The 18,698-nt window shown below is 48.0% G+C and overlaps 1 pseudogene; it reads right to left on the reverse strand.

Annotated features, from left to right (window-relative positions):
* Positions 1–6,888: 6,888 nt before the first annotated feature.
* On the reverse strand, positions 6,889–7,630 carry LOC144769442 (galactose-1-phosphate uridylyltransferase pseudogene; annotated as a pseudogene).
* Positions 7,631–18,698: the final 11,068 nt, after the last annotated feature.

Below are 18,698 nucleotides of genomic sequence, written 5' to 3' on the forward strand. Positions count from 1 at the left end.
GGTCCAAAACAGGGCGATAGTCAGGGCAGCAGTCCTTCGTAGCCGTCGGGACGCGGGGAACCTTGCAGCAAAGACCTTCGGAGCCACGTCGACATACAGGGGTCACTGAAGTGGCTGGCCGTCCTCTGGAATTTTCACACGAAGCTCCTCACGAACATCTGGCTTGGACCGTCGCCGCTTGATACCGCCCCGAGTTGGGTGCCAACTGAGGTAACGGGTTTTTAGGAACCCGGTGGTGCCAGGGGATAACACCCGAAGACCTCTGAGTTCTCCCTGTTCCGGACCACAGAAACACCAAGTCTTCTAGTTGAAGTCAGAGATCGAGTTTTATTGGTAGCTACCAAGTAACACGTGTCCTAGAAACACAACAACCCGGGTCGCGTATTCCCAGGAGACTGTTCGTTTTTACAGAACCAGCTTTCTCCTCATATACAGAAATAATAGCTGCAGGCAAGAATTCTTGAGTTTACGATATGGTTATACACATATTTCTACAATAATACAAAGAGCGAAGTCATGTAGGCCAACCCATATTTTAGACGTCTAGTTCGTGATGGATTACCCGGCCAGGCCCGGAACTCCCATCAGATATCGGTGGAAAACCCCAATAAAGCCGGGTACCTCCTAGTCATAAAACTGGCCATAAACAAGGAACATGGACAGGTGTGTGTGTAGAAAACATGGCCTGTACGTAGTGAATGGTTTGTGGCATGTTTATGCATTGATGCTATCTTATTCGGCCACTGGGCGAGGAGCTGCCCAAACAGGTTCGGCTGGAGGCAACGGAGTCAGTCGGGACAGGTCAGGGGGGAGTCAGGGAAGGTGGACGTGTCCTTTTAGATCAAGCTCGACCTTACTCAATTGACTTATCATGAGGGCAAGACACAAGATGGATGTCGTTTACAAAATGGAGTCTAAGGGGTCGGGACGGAAACTACGATTTAGGGGTGTTGGCATCCCTCAATCATGACGCAAATGTATAGGGATGATGTCCTAATCATTACCGGTCCGTCGACACCAAATTCGTCATGGTACGTTGATATTTTGTGGCACGGGTATTGGATCTCGATACCGGGATAACAGCAGGGTCCAGAATTTCAGAACCACAAACCACTGCCGAACCTGTCCGACCTGCCAAGCCAGCGGAAAGAGTGGGGGGAAAATCAAGGCCCCACTCCAACCGTTTCCCGTGGTGACCACTCCCTTCGAGCGAGTAGGGATCGACATCATGGGGCCCCTGGATCCTCCAACCTCTCAGGGGCACCGCTTCATCCTCGTCCTGGTGGACCATGACACCCGCTACCCAGAAGCTATCCCCCTTCGGACTATCACAGCCCCCGTAGTGGGTCGGGAGCTAATGGGGATCTTCTCCAGAGTCGGCTTCCCCCGAGAGGTCGTCAGTGATCGGGGCACAAACTTTATATCGAAATATATGCGGTCCCTGTGGCAACAGTGCAGGGTCACGTATAAGTTCACCACCCCGTATCACCCTCAAGGGAATGGACTAGTGGAGCGATTTAATAGGACCCTGAAAGGAATGATCAAGGGCCTAGAAGAGCCCCTCCGGCGCAAATGGGACGTTCTGCTGCCATGCCTCCTGTTCGCCTACCGGGAGGTACCCCAGAAGTCCCTGGGGTTCAGCCCCTTTGAACTATTATATGGACACCCGGTGCGAGGCCCCCTCAGCCTGGTCAAGGAAGGCTGGGAGCTGGCCGCCTCCGATACTCCGCCCGATGTTTTCCGATACCTCTTGACTCTCCGCAACCAGACTCGGAAGTTCCGGGAACTGGCCAAAACCAACCTGAAGGCCAGTCAAGAGGAGATGAAGCGCTGGTATGATGAAAATGCCTCGTCCATTGAATTCGAGCCGGGCCAGCAGGTCTGGGTCATGTCCCCGGTCGACCCCGGCGCCCTCCAGGACAAATGGACGGGGCCCTTCAACGTGGTGGAGCGCAAGAGCCCCGTCACCTACCTAGTGGACATGGAGTCCCCCCGGAACCCCCTCCGGGTCCTACACGCCAATCGGCTCAAGCCCCACTTTGTCCGCACCGAACTGAGCCTGTTGTTGGCTACCGATGACGGAGCAGAGGACGACTCCGAGCCTCTACCAGACCTCCTGAGCACCTCCGAGAAAGATGGCTCCGTCGAGGGAGTCTCCCTCTCTCCCGCGCTGACACCCAAACAGCGCCAGGACTGCCAGAAACTGCTGGGTCAATTTGCGAACTTATTTTCCCTCACCCCCGGAGTCACCCAGTGGTGTGTTCACGATGTTGACACCGGGGACAGTCCGCCCGTGCGGCACCGAGCCTACCGAGTCCCCGACCGAGTCCGGGCCTGCATCCAAGCCGAAGTTTCCAAGATGCTAGCCCTAGGGGTAGTCGAGCCCTCAGACAGTCCATGGGCCAGTCCCGTCGTCCTGGTCCCTAAGGCCGCCGCCCCCGGGGTGCCCCCGGAGCTGCGGTTCTGTGTCGACTACCGGGGACTGAATGCCGTCACCAGGACCGACGCCCATCCCATTCCTCGAGCGGATGAACTGATCGATCGCCTGGGAGCCGCCAGGTACCTCAGCACCTTCGACCTCACGGCCGGATACTGGCAAATCGGCCTCACGCCAAGGGCACAAGAACGATCCGCTTTCTCGACCCCCGATGGCCACTTCCACTTCAACGTGATGCCCTTCGGCATGAAGAATGCTCCGGCCACCTTCAAGAGACTAGTGAATCGGGTGCTGGCAGGGCTGGAAGAGTTCAGTGCCGCCTATCTGGACGATATTGCGGTGTACAGCCTCTGTTGGGACGAGCACCTGACCCACCTCTGGAAGGTCCTGACGGCCCTCCAACGGGCCGGACTAACAATAAAAGCCAGCAAGTGCCAGATCGGTCAAGGGTCCGTGACCTATCTGGGACACCAAGTGGGGAGCGGCCAAGTGGCTCCTCTTCAACCCAAGATCGACGCCATCCAGGCCTGGGAGCCCCCCGTCACCCAGACCGCCGTCCGAGCCTTCCTGGGGCTCACTGGATACTATCGGTGGTTCATAAAGGACTATGGGAGCATTGTGGGGCCCCTCACAGAACTAACCTCCAAGAGACTACCCCCGAAGGTGCACTGGACCCCGGAGTGGCAAGTAGCCTTTGAGACACTAAAGACTGCCATGTGCACCGCCCCGGTGCTCCAGGCCCCCGACTACAGCCGAGAGTTCATCGTCCAAACTGACGCCTCGGAACAGGGCATTGGGGCCGTACTGTCCCAAATGAACTCTGACGGAGTTGACCTTCCTGTGGCCTTCATCAGCCGCCGCCTGCTGGTCCGAGAACAACGATGGAGCACCATCGAGAGGGAAGCATTCGCCGTCGTATGGGCCCTAAAGAAGCTCCGGCCCTACCTCTTCGGCACCCACTTCCGAGTACAGACCGACCACCGGCCCCTGCGGTGGTTGATGCAGATGCGGGGCGAGAACCCGAAGTTGCTACGTTGGTCCATCTCCCTCCAAGGGATGAACTTCACCGTGGAGCATCGCCCTGGCAACGACCACGCCAATGCTGACGGCCTCTCCAGATTCTTCCGCCTTGGCGAGGAGAATCCCCAAGAAGATGGGTGACTCTCCCCTGCCTTCAGCTGGAGGGGACGTGTGTTGGACCCGGCCTCGTGGCGTGGTCCTACCCCTGCCGCATGGCGGGCCCCGGACGACATCGGCCCTCCATCCAGCCCAGGTCGGCCTCGGGCACACCTCTGCACGCCCTCCAAACCACCAGATCTGCCACCCGGCGGCCCACAACCACTGACACGGCACACTCGGGCCGCCCCAGCATTACCGGTCCGGTGCCCACCCCGGACCCTCATTCCAGGCCCGAAGCCATCTTGGGCCCATCACGTCACAGACACGTGGTCCCGGACCAGCCGCGGCCACGGCCCCAGCGAGCCCGCCATTGAGGCACCAAGAACCCTCCGGGTGGTAGAGTGGCCACTCAACCAGAGACAAGGAGAGGGGAGTTTCGATGGCTCTCCAACTGTCCCCGGATGCCTGGTTTCGATCGACCTCCGGCCTCCCTGAGCGCTGGCCCCACCCCCTGCTGGGTGTCTGGACACCATCATCCCGGCCCCTCTGACCCCCAGGCGAGAGGGTCCGGACATCAAAGGACTCCAGACCTATATCTGGGCCAGCCCCGGAGTAGGACGGCAGTTGTATCCCGGAGTCAAGAAGCCCTGCTGACGCTGTCGGGGCTGACCCTGAGACGAACTCCCCTTGCTGCTCTACCTGGAACCTGCTGGCGCTGCCGCGGTCCATCTTCGCTGTAACCACCTTGGAGCCTGCTGGCGCTGCCGCGGTCCATCTTCGCTGTAACCACCTTGGAGCCTGCTGGCGCTGCCGCGGTCCATCTTTGCTGTAACCACCTTGGAGCCTGCTGGCGCTGCCGAGGTCCATCTTCGCTGTAACCACCTTGGAGCCTGCTGGCGCTGCCGCGGTCCATCTTTGCTGTAACCATCTTGGAGCCTGCTGGCGCTGCCGCGGTCCACACTCGCTGAACCATCTTGGAACCTGCTGGCGCTGCCGCGGTCCACACTCGCTGAATCCTCTTGGAACCTGCTGGCGCTGCCGCGGTCCACACTCGCTGAATCATCTTGGAACCTGCTGGCGCTGCCGCGGTCCACACTCGCTGAACCATCTTGGAGCCTGCTGGCGCTGCCGCGGCCCAACCTTCCGGAACCCCCCCAGCTCGAGGATTGAGAGCTGTGCGTAGGGTCTCCTTGCAACCGACCATCTATAAGACTGTCCCGCTACCTTGCCCCTTGCCACGAGACTTTCCAGATCTCTGGATCTGCTGTATATATTGAAACGATACTTATTGCCCAATAAAGATTGAAAACTCTATCTACGTGTGGTGTATATTTGTAGTGGTGTGGTTACTCTGCTGTACGATTCTAGGAGAGGGCCCTCCCGTCGGAGGCCTCTCGACATCACTCGGTCCCTTCTCTGAAGGAGGGGTAGACCTAGGGGTGGTCAGTCAGACACCTTCTGCCTCCCCCGGGTTCGCCTTTCTAACAGGTGCTTTGTTGGCCTTCTTGCTTTCTCAGGTTTGCTTAAAAGTGCACCGTTTGCCAACTCTTTTTTGGGAAGTTTCTCTGGGTCACTCCCTCGCCACATGACACTCATCCTGAGCTTTTACACCTCGCCACTTCGAATGTCACCAGCCGCCACTTGGTGCTCATTTTATCAAACGTAGACAGATGAAATGTTAAACTGTCTTCACTGACATTTGAACCTTGACCTTGAGGTGGTCTACAGTTTTCCACAGATGCAAGATTAACCCATTCAACTATATTCCTGCCTTCGTCTGCTGCCCACGTATCTCAGCTGGTAAAATAGCTTAGTGGGTGATGCACCCACTGCCTGAATGTTTGCTTTCTTCCACCCCACTCAGGTTTCCTCAGAACAGAGGGAGGTAGGTGAATGCACGCAGTGCTCTGCTTACACCAACTTCTTCATTTTCAATGAGCCTTTGGTCTCTCTTGACCCGCCTTGACAATGGCTGTTACAGAGCGACTCCTGGCACAGGGCTGGTTCTCTTCTCTCCATGTGACAGCAGACAGGGCTTCTTTGGGTACGGATTGGGAGGGAAAGCCACAAGGCTGTTGGGATGGGTGGTAGGTTTTTTTCATTTTGGATGTGAAGAGGAGGGTTAATACTAAGGGTGGTATGTTCTGAGGGTGGTGGTGCAGGGTGGCAGAATGTATTTTCTTTATTTTTGGTGGGGAATGACCAGAGGGTGGAGGGGGTGCATGGCAGGGCACCAGTTGGGCTTTCTGCTGTGGCAGGAGAGGACATTCTGTATGGCTCCTCCATTACTTCTCTACTTCCACATAGATGTTGAAAGCATTGGTGGATTATTTGGGTGAGGGAGGGGCGATAAATAATACAACATTTACTTTAAAAAAACTCATCTCACTTTGCAGTCAGAAAAAGAAAAGTAAACACCAATCTCTATGTTAAAAGAATATGCAGCAATTTGTCAGAAGTTCATTTGTCCTTGAAGAACTAGCAAATGTGCCAAGATAACACAGAATATAAAGGCATCTTTATTTATTGTCGAAGCTTTTCCAAGCCCACCAAAAATCGGAATGTGACCCACCAGCGGGTAGCGACCCAATGTTTGGGAAACGCTGCTTTAAGGCAAGGTGAGGAAACCCCAACAAGTTCGTGTCACTGCTAGACTAGTTTCTATATCACTAAACACTTGATCTTTTCTTTCCTCGCCAGACATAATTCAACACGTCTCCAATTTCTCCTCTCTTTTTTTATAGTCATTTTGCTCACATGTAGGTGGAAATTCATTTGTCTTTTAATGGAGCGCTCGAGAACATATATCATTTTATTTTAATTCAGCTCTTATCTGACTTATTAAATGAGGAATCTAGCTGTGCTCCAGTCTGTCTAAACTCCCACAACTCCACTCAGCTAGTACACTTAACAACCCAAAATAAAAATGACGTATTGTATAAAATGACTGTCATCAGGTCAGCCATTGGCGGTCATTATCTCATTATGCACACATGAAGGCAAATGGCCCTGCCCCTAGTCCTCCTAAGGATTTTTCGGAGAAGTCTGAAGCAGAACTAGAGCACCCTGTATAGCTGAGCGGAATGTAAGAGAGCATGTTTTCTGCCTCTGTTTTAATTGTAGCTTAGCTGGATTGTGTCTATAAAAGCCTTGCAGAAACTATTTCTATAGGCTTGTATGACATTGTTAGGCTAGATTCGACTGGATTAGCCCTCAATAGCCTTCAGAGTCAAGCCACCTCTTCTTCATAGCAAGGTCCCTTCGTTCGACTGGTCTGTTGGCCGTGGTCCGGGCCTGTGTGCTGCCTGCTGCAAAGGGCATAGAGCTCAGTGTTAGGATTGCTCATCAGCTGCTGCCTGCTTCAGTCTGTAGTGCTCTTCTGGGAGTCCCGTCAAACCCACAGCTGCCTGCTCTGGTGTCAAGTCTCGCTGGGCTTGTGCCAGCATTTCATAGCCCACCATGAACTTTCAAACAGTAGCCGGGCGCAGGAGGGGTGGGTAGTAATGTGCATGAAGTTGTCAGTGAATACAATCCCCCCTGAGGTGGGGTCCGGTGGGAGCTCCGTGCCATCCCATGGACTAGGGAAAGGAGATCTCAAAGAGATTGTCATACTTTGCGAGAAGCCTTTTCCATGATAGAAGTCAGACAGTCTCGCTCCTTGTCGCTGAGATTCTGAAGCCATACACATGGTGGCAAGACAGCAAGAGGGTCTGGAAGGGCCGAACTGCCCAATAAGGGACACCCACCAGCCAGTCTTCGTTTTCAACAACAATGCAATCCTTCTGAGTGGCTTCTAGCTTGTCGTACTCCACCAGCATGGGCACCTGGTGCTTCCTAAGATACTCCATCTGGGTCCAATCCTCCAACTGGGCTTTATTTGGCAAAAAATTACTAGCCCATATCTGGCAGTGTAGAAGAGGATTTGAGCAACTCATCATTGTTTTCAAATATCTTCACACATGGGTAAGTTCCTCCCTGTTTTCTCATGATTTCTGCCCACTTGTCAATCACAGCTCTTCTTTCAGGAGGTCTCATAAGAAGGAGAGTCATATCAGACCAAGGATGGAAGCACATAACTGTGCAGATTCCTCTGGCCAATCCCGCTCTAAGCAGTGAGTGGACACTATCAACAGGTTCCGGAGCATCTGGCTGGAGGGCTGGGAAGTAATTCTCAAAGAGGTATGTGCTCTCATACAGGGGATTCACTTCTTCATTGGCTCTCTTTCCTGCGGGGCAGAGTGGTTGGAAGGATCATTAAGCGGGCCTTGCTCTTGGGTTGGGTTCTCAAGCTAACCTTGCCATGGCATTCTTTTTTTAAAAAAAACATTTTTTATTGTGTCAAGTGTCAAATACCATGCAGAGCTCTGTAACACAGAAGCTAACTGCTACATTTTACAGTACAAAAATTGTGTTGACATTTAATATATATCTCTTGCAAAAAGAAATAATAATACGTAACGAACAAAACTACCACCCAATGCACTGTCTTTGCACCACATCTTAAGCATCAACTCCACTCCCACCGCATCAATGACAATTCCCGCTGCACCATTGGGCTCCTGCACCACAGTATGGCCCCCTTATCCTTGAATCGTCGCGTCTCTAGTAGAAATAGGCTCCAGGTAAAGGCCTCCATAGTCTGCCCATCTCTTCCAGATCATAGAATGCTTTTGCGGGCACCCCGTGTTTTAAAAATAGGAATTTCCAGGCCCATGTTAAAGTCAAGACCATTCTTCCATGCTGACAAGGAAGGCGGGGCCTCTGTCTCCCACCTCCATGCAATGTCTTCTTTGGCTAATGTTAATCCCAATAACATCAGGTGGCGCTTATATATATTTACTCCCACACCCTCCATTATATGTAGCAGCCCTAATTTAGGCAAGAAGGGAGTTCCCACCTCAAAACCTCCGCATGACAAGCCAATACCCCCCGCCAGAACTTTGCAATCACCATACACTGCCAGACCGTGTGAAATATGGTACTGTTCTCTTAACCACATCGCAGACATTGCCATGGCCTTTTAATTCGGTGAGCAGACACCAGTACCCATTTTTCCCACAGTGGATTGTAACCCACATGCTGGTGCTCAGATGGATCGAATGCGGAGCCTGACCACCTGGCGGTGGTGTCACCACAGTCCTTGTCCATGCTCGTGCTCACTCGCGCGCAGCAGCTCTCCGCCTCAGGGGTCTCCAGGACGCTGTTGGCTCCTGTACTACAGTGCACAAATCCCAAGACTCTTAAAGGAGGCACTGCACTCATGTTACATTCTGGTAAAAGCAGGACCCGCTTGACTGCTGTAATGGGAGGACCAGTGGCATAACATAGACCCGACAGCCCCTGCAGTGCGAGGGGAAACAGGCTCCAGGGAGGCCCCTCGCACAGTACCCTGGCTTGAGAGCTCCTGATTGAGTCTGGAGGGGGGGACCTCCATGTAGTTTGCAAGGTCCCCCCTCAAGTTTCGTTACACTAGTGGGGAGGACAATGCCCACTTAAAACACCAGGGGTCAGATGTATCAAAACCCAAAATTGTGATTACCAAATAGCGATATTCAACAAATCGCTATTTGGTAATCGTAAAATCCTATGAATGTAGAAATTCACAAAAATGTTGCGAATTGGTAAAAATCGCATTTGCAATTGGAGATTAGCTAAATGCGATTCTCAAAATAGCAAATTCACTATTTGAGATTCTCTATTAGCGAATCTAGCATTTCAGTACAACATGATGACCTCACAACCAGGAAGTGAGGCATGCTATGCTGTGTACTGAGTGAGAGGAGGAGGCAGACTGCAGGAGCACATCACTATGAAGCTTGTTTGGACAGCTGAACCTGTGCATGAAAACCAGCATGGTGTCAAAAAACACTGAGTAGGAGCCAGCACTGCGCAAAAGAAAGCTAAAGTTTTCGAGAAAGAGCTAGAAGTCCTAATTGAGGAAGTGGTGATAAGCCAGGAGAAAATGTTTGGAAAACAGTCACTCCATGTCCCAGAGCGTGACAAAAGAAAACTATGGCTGGGTATCTAAGCCAAAATAAGTGCATTGGTCATCACACAGCACTCCATTGGGGATCTACGTTAGTGGTGGTATGCTGTGCGGAGCAGGGCTAAGGAAAAGGTTGCTGCAAGGCTTGCAGAAGGGAAGAAGACTAGGGGAGACCCATCCACACAAACTGCGTCTTCACCCTTAGAGGACTTGGTGGAGTCTACCTTTCAGCCTGAAGCCGTTATTGGAGTGACACAAATAGACACCTCCGCACCACCCAGTACTGCCCAAGGTAAGATGCATGCAAATTACCATATGCATGAAAAATTTAACAAAATGCCCCCTTAGTAAGATCAGGCTTAGAGGAGCAAACACTACTCTAGTCCACATTTTTCTTGCTACACACCAATGCATTATGGGATTAGTACTCAGGAACTCCAATAGGAAAGGCAAGGAGGAAAATCAAAAGAGAATAAGTGCATTTAAGTTTAACAAGTAAGTAAACTTTATACACACTGTGTATTGCTAAGTAGCTTTATTAGACAAAACAATACCCTATGTGATATACTAGTCAAAATCATAAACTGTAATAGTACTATTTAAATCACCGATACACCTGCTCAGGAGTCAGACGAAAGAGAAACCCATGACCCTCTGGAGGCTCAGGCACAGTCAGGGGATGACAACACAGTGGCCCCATCACCCCCAACACCTGCACCCACAAGACGCAGGACCACAGTGGCACCACTACCTGAATTTAAAATGGAAGAGGAGAGCCACCCTTACCTTCCCACAACACAAGCTGAGCATACACCCACCCCAAGAGCCCAAGACCACATGCAGTGCAGAAATATATACATCAGGAGGCGCAGGGCAAGGGCACAATGGCAAGCTGATAAAGGCGATGGATCTTCTGTCTGTGGTGGGCTGGAGAACGCAATGTTGAAGGTGCAGAGCCTGCAATGCAAACACATATGTTCATTGCATACAAAGCTTGTTTCCATTAACAAAAATGCGATCGCTATGATGGACAGCATCACACAGCTCACTACAGCAGTGGTGGAAGGACAGAGGGAAACAACAGACAACTTCAGTCACATGACACAAGCCAACAAGGGACTTTGCAATGTAATGCAGGAAGACCATGTATACCACCGCAAAAGGAACCATCAAATACTTGGCCGCTTAGATGGCTGCACTAGGGCCATCAATCGCCTCAGCAAAACAACAGCTCTTCTGTCTTGACGGCGCTGTGGGCATGCAGGTAAAAATGGCCCATTGTTGTGGTAATATGGCCAGAGGTTTGATACAGGTCACCAATGCTGTTGAGCATTTGCAAACTGCTACAGTTGGTGGTAGTAATGTACTGGATGGAGGGGCTAGTGAGGAGGCCTCCAGCCTCAGTAGCATCATATCACCAGTAACTGAATACAGAAGGCGCAGTTCCAAAAATACTTCTACCTCAGAACCCTCAACAAGGGATGTGACAAAGCTCACAGACTGGGCCAAGGGAGTGTGTGGTTGCAGAAAGTAGTGTGCCATTGAGCTCAGGATTGCCATTAGGTGAGGTAACTAGTAACATTCACTTGTCAAGGCTGACGTTCAACCACCATGGCAATGTTATCTAGTTGAATTATAACTTTCACGCTGCACATATTTTACTTGTTATGTGTTCATTTACACTACCTGAGTTAGTCTGTCAGTCAGTCAAATCATTTTATTCGGTTAGATAAAAATCATAAAAGTACAAAACATACATGTGCGAACCCTTACAAAATACATTTAACCAGAGCAATTCATAAAATTCGTATCATAATACAAAAATGTACACTAACATTTTTTTTAAAAGGCATGAATATATATGTAAAACAGTCTTGTAAAATGACAATCAATTCCGTAGGTTCCTGGGTTTCACAGCTGCCACAAAAAAACTTGCTACGTAGAAAGTTTTGCTCGGCTCATTTAAGAGTTGGAGATACATTAGAGCCGGTTTAACCTGGGTGAATCCCTTTCTCTTTAAAACAGGAAATAACAACTTCTTTCTGATATCATTATAATGTTCACAGAACATGGTGAAGTGCATGGTATCTTGAGCTGAAAAATTATCACAAGTACAAGGCCCTAGTTCATTTTGTTTGCACCACCCCTGCGATTTACCTAGAAAGAAGTGAATAAGATTGAATCGAAACCTGGTTAAAAGCAAACAATGGAATGCCCTATTAACAGTTTTCAAATATGGTTCCATCATAGGTGCAGTTTTTAAAAGATAATATGCTCTAACGGACGGTTTACTTAACTCCAACTCTTCTCGCTCACTTGACCACAAATTCAGGAGATGTGTTCTGACCCGCACCAGATCTTCTTTCACAATTTTATCAGGATGGTCAAAAAGGTCTTGGCCGCCCACACAGGTGAATATATTCTTAATATAAAATAGCCACGTGATCTTACGAGCTTGATCCAAAGAAACACAATCCCTTATAATTCTATGGTTTAGATCAAGTTGTGGGTTAAGCCACGTTTTTAATCAGCAGATAACTGGGGCTAACTTCAGTTTATCAGTTATATAGCTCATCCCTAGTTCTTGGTGTACAGCAAAAGTGGGAGTGGATTGGGGGACCGAAATAGATGAACCATACATAGCTATTGCTATACACTTGGATGTGTAGATATTTATAATGGCCTCTACCGGTTTTGTCCCCAACCGCTGTGCGAAACCATTCACTGCCGCAATTACCCTAGCCATGGCATTGGTCTTGACCTTATGTTGTGCGGTCCAGGTCCCGCTTTCATCAAACAAAACCCCTAAATAGGTAAACGAGGGCAACCTGGTTAATTCTACGCGTTCACAAAAGAAGGTTCTTAAATAGCTCTTATTTTCCGGCCTAATGTCATTACATGGGATTTGGCAGTATTTACCCTAAGATCCAATGAATTCATAAAAAGCCCAAAGGCATCTAAAAGCTTCTGTAAGCCGACTGATGTACGCGCGAGTAAAACAGCATCGTTGGCGTACAGAAGTACTGGGCACCAATCATGAGCTAATAATGAAGCATCCAGACTAGCTAAATTTAAAACTTTGCCTAAATTATTTATATAAAGACTAAAAAGCAGTGGAGCTAAGATACAACCTTGTCTTACTCCCCGACCTAAAGTGCCTAGTACAATTACCTTCTTGATCAATCCTTACCCTAGCAGTAAGATCCTGATGCAAATCTGCTAGAAAGGAGACCAAGCTGGTTTCTATCCCCATTTCCGTCAGAATTTGCCACATTTTTGACCTGTTGACCAAGTTAAAAGCTGACGATAGGTCCATAAATGCCAGCTGTAATGTCCCCTCTTTAACTAAAGTGTATTTCCCGGCTAGTAAAGATAAATTAAGACACTGGTCTTGGGTCCCCTTGCCGCTTCTAAAACCATACTGAATGTTGGACACAACCTGATTTTCGTCCAACCAATCAGTTAGTTTTCCCAAAATCGCTCTCCCTAGGACTTTTACTACCGAGTCGATTAGGGAGATGGGTCTATAGCATTTAGCATCCCCTCTCTGACCCTTTTTCAAAATGGGCACAATTATGGATGATGACCACGAGGAAGGGAAACCTTGTCTGGCACAAACATTAAAAACATTATTCAAATTGTTGGCCCAAAATGAGGGATACAACATATACAGATCTGCCGGGACTCCGTCCAGGCCTGGAGCCTTATTGCTCGTCATGTTCCTAATGGCCAGTTCCACATTCTCCTCACAAAATGTCAAAACAGTGGTGGACCCTCTTGTAACAGGAGCAATCACCTGATCCACATATTCAGGTGTCTCATAAATGGCCTCAAAGTGGGCAATCTTTCTGTGTGGAGCGACATTTCGCCCCAAACCAGTCGCACAGCGAAAGCGCAAATGTATGATGCTGCTTTTTCATAATAAACTCTACCATTTTCCTCCATTGAATCCGTTGTAAGTTCTATTTTAAACACTTTTAGTTATGCTTCTTAATGCTTGTTTTCAAAAGCTTCTGATGCTCAAGATGTGCCCTCCGGACCTCTTTCAAGAACACGACGAACTCACATGATTAGTCCAAGGCAGAATTCTTTATTTTATGACCCAATGCATTTCGGACAGACACTAGCCCTTCGTCAGGGGTAACTGCAAATTACAATTTTAAAAAACACCATTATAGCACCGTTTGTTATATCACATGTAAAATCAATCATGCTTCCCATAGTTCATTCCTGGTACAATGCTAAAATGGGCAAGCCATTGATCCTCGGTGATATTACACTCAATCGGGGTATTACCTACACCAGAAAAAAATGGTTTCCTACCGGAGTTTTGTTTTAAATAAATCACAATAGCAATGAATCCACGTAGCGTATTGTCTCATTATTACCCACCTTACAAATAACTCTGCATTATTTCTGCACATCTCTGTCTTCCTTCTGCTACCCTCGAACCGTTTGCTGCTTGTTACTGTTGACCTGGCTCATCGACTCTATCAGATTCACTATCCGTAAGGTCCAAGGGTATGCCTCTTGAAGTTGCAATGTTGTGCAACATGGCACACGTGGTCACAATTCTTCAACATTTATTTGGCTTGTACTGCAATGCACCTAAACTTTTATGTAGGCAGCGGAACCTGCTCTTCAGTACACCAAAGTTCCTTTCTATCATGCTACGTGTTGACATGTGCACTGCATTGTATATCTGTTCACTTGGTGTAGTCAGATTCAGGTATGGTGTCAGTATGAATAAGCGCACAGCATATGCGCTGTCACCTGCAGGGTAGAATGCAATATATTACTTACTGCAATGTTACAACATGACCAAAGAGTCAGCAAGACAATGGTATATGCATTTACAGAGCAGGTATCCTTTGCCAAATTCACTCCCAAGAAGATGTGTATGTATGCCACTGTGTCTGAAGATGTACGAATCATGCGTACTACCTGCAAATTTTGCCACTATGTCTGTGATTATATTTTGGGCATTGCATATGACTTGGATATACAGTGAATATATGATTTCTTGTTCCTGGGAACGTACTCATTCACTGAGGGGGGACATATAGCGACATGCGACCCATCAATGCACCCAATTACATGGGGAAAATGGGCTATCTGATATAGTCTCATTTAGTTTGCTGCAATTCCTGTGGTGTTGTTGGACATCTTATTTGGTGGTGTATCCTCTGCAACATAGCGTCCAGGAACAAACTGAAAAAGCACTATAGGGCACTTTGGGAGACCCCTCTTGCTGCATCTATTACCCCCTGGTAGCTACCTGAAGCCAGGGCCGGCTCTAGGGCGGTGCGATCGGTGTCACCGCACCGGGCGCCGACTTGTGGTGGGGCGTAATTTGTTAAAGTATATTCTCATCTTAAGAGCACCTGCTGCTGTGTTCCTGGCCTCCAGCAATTTTCAGCCACCAATTAAAATGTCAAGATAACTCCCGTGATTAATGGTCTTTCTGGAAAGAGACTAGGGTTTGTCTAGTGGAAGTTTTGACTCATTTTAAGGTAGTGCAGTGGGTTAAAATGCCTGCTGTTAAGAACATGTACCATGCAGATAACAAAGTGCATATAATGTAAATTGTTCAGAGTGTTAATGCTTCTGTAAGAGAGTTCCTTTAGTTACTTGTTGTTTATATGTGAAAATCCTAATATAGAACATTGAGCTATTAACTGTCATCAAAGAACTCCGTGCAAACCACATGGTATATTTTAGAGCTATATGTTTGTTGCCCAGTCGTTTATTATCCGAAACTTGCCAAAAGGGTTCATTTAGGTAGAAAACAATTCTTATTATTAAAGAGAACCCCTAACAATGATATTAGGTTTTAAAATCAGAATTTGTGGTTTTCCAGACTAAGGACTCAACCATTATTGCCTACCAGTTTCGATGGCATGTCACTCCTACACTACACCTGGTAGTCCTGTCTGATTTAACATTTCCTATACACTGATTTAAAAACATATGATTGTCTCTGTGCAATGTGTGTGTGATGTAAAGTGCTGTAACTGAGAGATAGTGGATATCGAGATTTAAGGGGTACTGTTAAAGGGTACTAGTGAGATAATCCATGTCAGAGGTGGTAATTGTGGGAGATGGTGGGCGAAAACAAACATTGTCGCACAGGGCGCCACCAGTGTTAAAGCCAGCCCTGCCTGAAGCTAGGAGGTGCAGTGAACAGAGAACCTGCACATGTGTTGGAAAGGCATGTGGCCGACGAGTCTGACACTGCAGTAGAGGATCTAGTTCAGTTATCAGTTCATAGATCATGTCTGAATCAAACATTTATTTATCATAGATTTCTTCCTCTGTCTGCCACAATAATGTAATGTGCACTATGAAAATGCGCTTGTGTCTCCTCCTTTTCTCTTTGCTGCTTCTGTTTGTATCCTCAGCCTCCTCGCCATGACGTACAGCACGGTAATTCTGAAACACTCTGAGGCCTTATGGGTCAGTTTAAATAGTTTTCACCTGGTTACCACCTGATTGGAATTGGTGGTAATGTGCATGTGCAAAATACGAATTCTCGCTCAATCGCAAATTGCGAATGGATCATACATATGTTTGCCAATTCCACATTGCGAATTTGCTAATACAGATCTGCTATTTAGTAATCGCAAAATAGAGAATCGCAACTTTGTGAATTTCAAGGTATTTGTGCAAATTCTTTTATACATTGTGTAGGGCCATTTTGCATTCCCCAAAGGATGAATTTTGCAATTTGCACCGTTTGCGAACTCAAAATAACTTGACACATGTGGGCCCAGATGCTGTTGCAGACTCCCCTGGAGGCAGGGGTGTTTCTATCAATGGTACAGCAGGTGCAGTAGCATTGGGGGCTACAGCCTGCTGGGACCCATTATACCCTGATTACTGTGGTATTTTACTACCCAGTCGGTAGTCAGGGGTCTCATTTTCCTTGTTTCTCTCTGAGGCCAATCCCATCTTTGTCTGTAGGAAGCACAGTCCAATCCGCCTCATTTAAGAATCTTCACCAACCAACTGTTAGTGTTCACCAAAGGCTCGTGCCTGCTGTGCCCCAGACTACTGTAGACCTCTGCTACCCAGTGGGCCAGATGGGTATGTCAAATCCTGCTGGCAGAAAGCTGCTCATTGTGTGATAAAAGTGCAGGTGTTGAGGCCTGCCATTAAGTGCTGTTCAGGAGTTCTGCCCCCTCCTCTCTGTGCAGTCTCGCTCCTTCCTATAGGCTGGAGTCACTGTCTCCGTCTAGGCCCTCTCTGACACCCATTTCCTTCCGCCTCTTTTCCATGTGTCCAGTTCTACACTCTATCACGCGCCTGGCTCACTCTACTTCACTTGAGTAGCTCCTCTCCCACCGTGGATTATCCCTCCATCCTTTTCCCTCTCCTCCTGGCCATTCCTTTCTTCTCAGTTCTCTCCACCTTGTTGTATCCCACTGGATTCGCTCCCTCTTTGTACCCACCGCTGCCTGCAGCTGGAACCTCAAAGAGGCCGCCACCCATTGATGTGAGATCAGTCCAGGTGGAGACAAAAGAAGGGAACGTCCCGGCAGTTTAGGATAAAAAAGCACAGCTTTTCACATAATTTTAATATGTGCATTTAAAGAAAACTCTCATTAACCGAGGCCCAATCCTTTCCTGTGTATGGAAAACAGTTGAGGCTCTGTGTATTAGGAGGAACACCCCAATAGTGTGGCCTGAAAGCGGAAATAGACAGAAATACGCCTTTTAGGTTCTGTGTTTCCACTCTGGGATCAGCTAGGGAAGGGCAAAATTGGGAGAGGCCCAAAATCTGGCAGCTCCATCCAATCATGAAACTTATTGGAGGAAACACAAGAAGGTGAGGCTGACTTAATAGCAATGCAGAAAAGTGCTTTTCAACCTGCAAGAGTGTTTGATCATACCGTATCAGGTAATTCCCTCCCATGGAATGGGATGGTCGCCGATCACCTGTATACTGAGCTTCCTCCAAACTTTTTAAGGGAACGCTTCCCAAGTTTTTTAAAACCACAACCCAATTTTTAGAACAAGAAACGTTCATGACCCACTACCTTAAATGGACATTAGGCGGGCAATTTTTGAATTTAACTAAAGCATTGTGTGGTAGCACATTGCCATTTACAGACAGCACATCTTCACAGAAAAGCTCACTAAATTTGCACAGAGATACAGTTTTACTGATGATGCTATTAATGTGTGGAAGTGGGATTTTTAAGGATATTTGTCATTTGTGCATCACATAGTAAAGTGTCTTGATTTATTTCGCTCCTTCAAAAATCTCTTTCCAGCACACTTCAGAATTACAAAAAAATGTGCGCCATTTTTTTGCCTTCCTAACTGCTGAATGCATAGAGTTCTTTTACAGGTATTTACATTGTGATGCATGTTGCAAAAAAACCAACAACAACATCCTAAAACCTTTTCTTTCACTTTCCCTGTACTCCAGCGTGATTTTCACATAATTCGCTTTGAAATTCATCTCACTTTGTAGTTAGTTAGTCAGAAGACATAGCCTGACTGTTTTGTACCTTAGTTATTATGTTTTGTATTACATTGCATTGCTGTTTATTGTTATGGAGCGTGAGCAGAGCGTGGCGTGGAACCCCTGTGTTGTTCCTTCTGGATTCCACTCCAGGACTCCTTTTTATGGTTCAGTATTTCATTTATTATTATTATGTATTGTAAGGGGGGGATGTGTCCTGGAGTGGAAGCCCAGCTGCCTGGCTCTCGCCTGTTCTTTCACCAATTCTACATTAAACTACTTTGGATGAAATAGGGCGTATCCCTCATCTTTACACTGACATTTGTCTCTGAAGCACTAGTAAATTATCAAGATAATCACAGAATTTAAAGTCATCTATATTTATCGCTCGAACGTTCCCAAGCCCACCAAAAATCAGCATGTGACCCACCAGTGGGTCGCGATCCACAGTTTGGGAAAGGCTGCCTTAAAGCAAGGTGAGGAAGTACTGCATGGAAACCCCAACAAGTTCCATTAGCGCTAGTCTGGTTTGTAGAGGCAATGGCAGCAACCAACGCCAGCAGTGTACACTTAGCAGTAGTGGAGCCTACCACTGCCAGTGCCCAGGCTAAACTAACTATCAGCAGCTGCAGGTATACCGTTATGTGAACTTTGTGACAAGGTAAAGGCTGAAGAGCAGTGCAAAG

This window comes from Lissotriton helveticus, chromosome 7, assembly GCF_964261635.1.
Source record: "Lissotriton helveticus chromosome 7, aLisHel1.1, whole genome shotgun sequence".
Classification (NCBI taxonomy): Eukaryota; Metazoa; Chordata; class Amphibia; order Caudata; family Salamandridae; genus Lissotriton; species Lissotriton helveticus.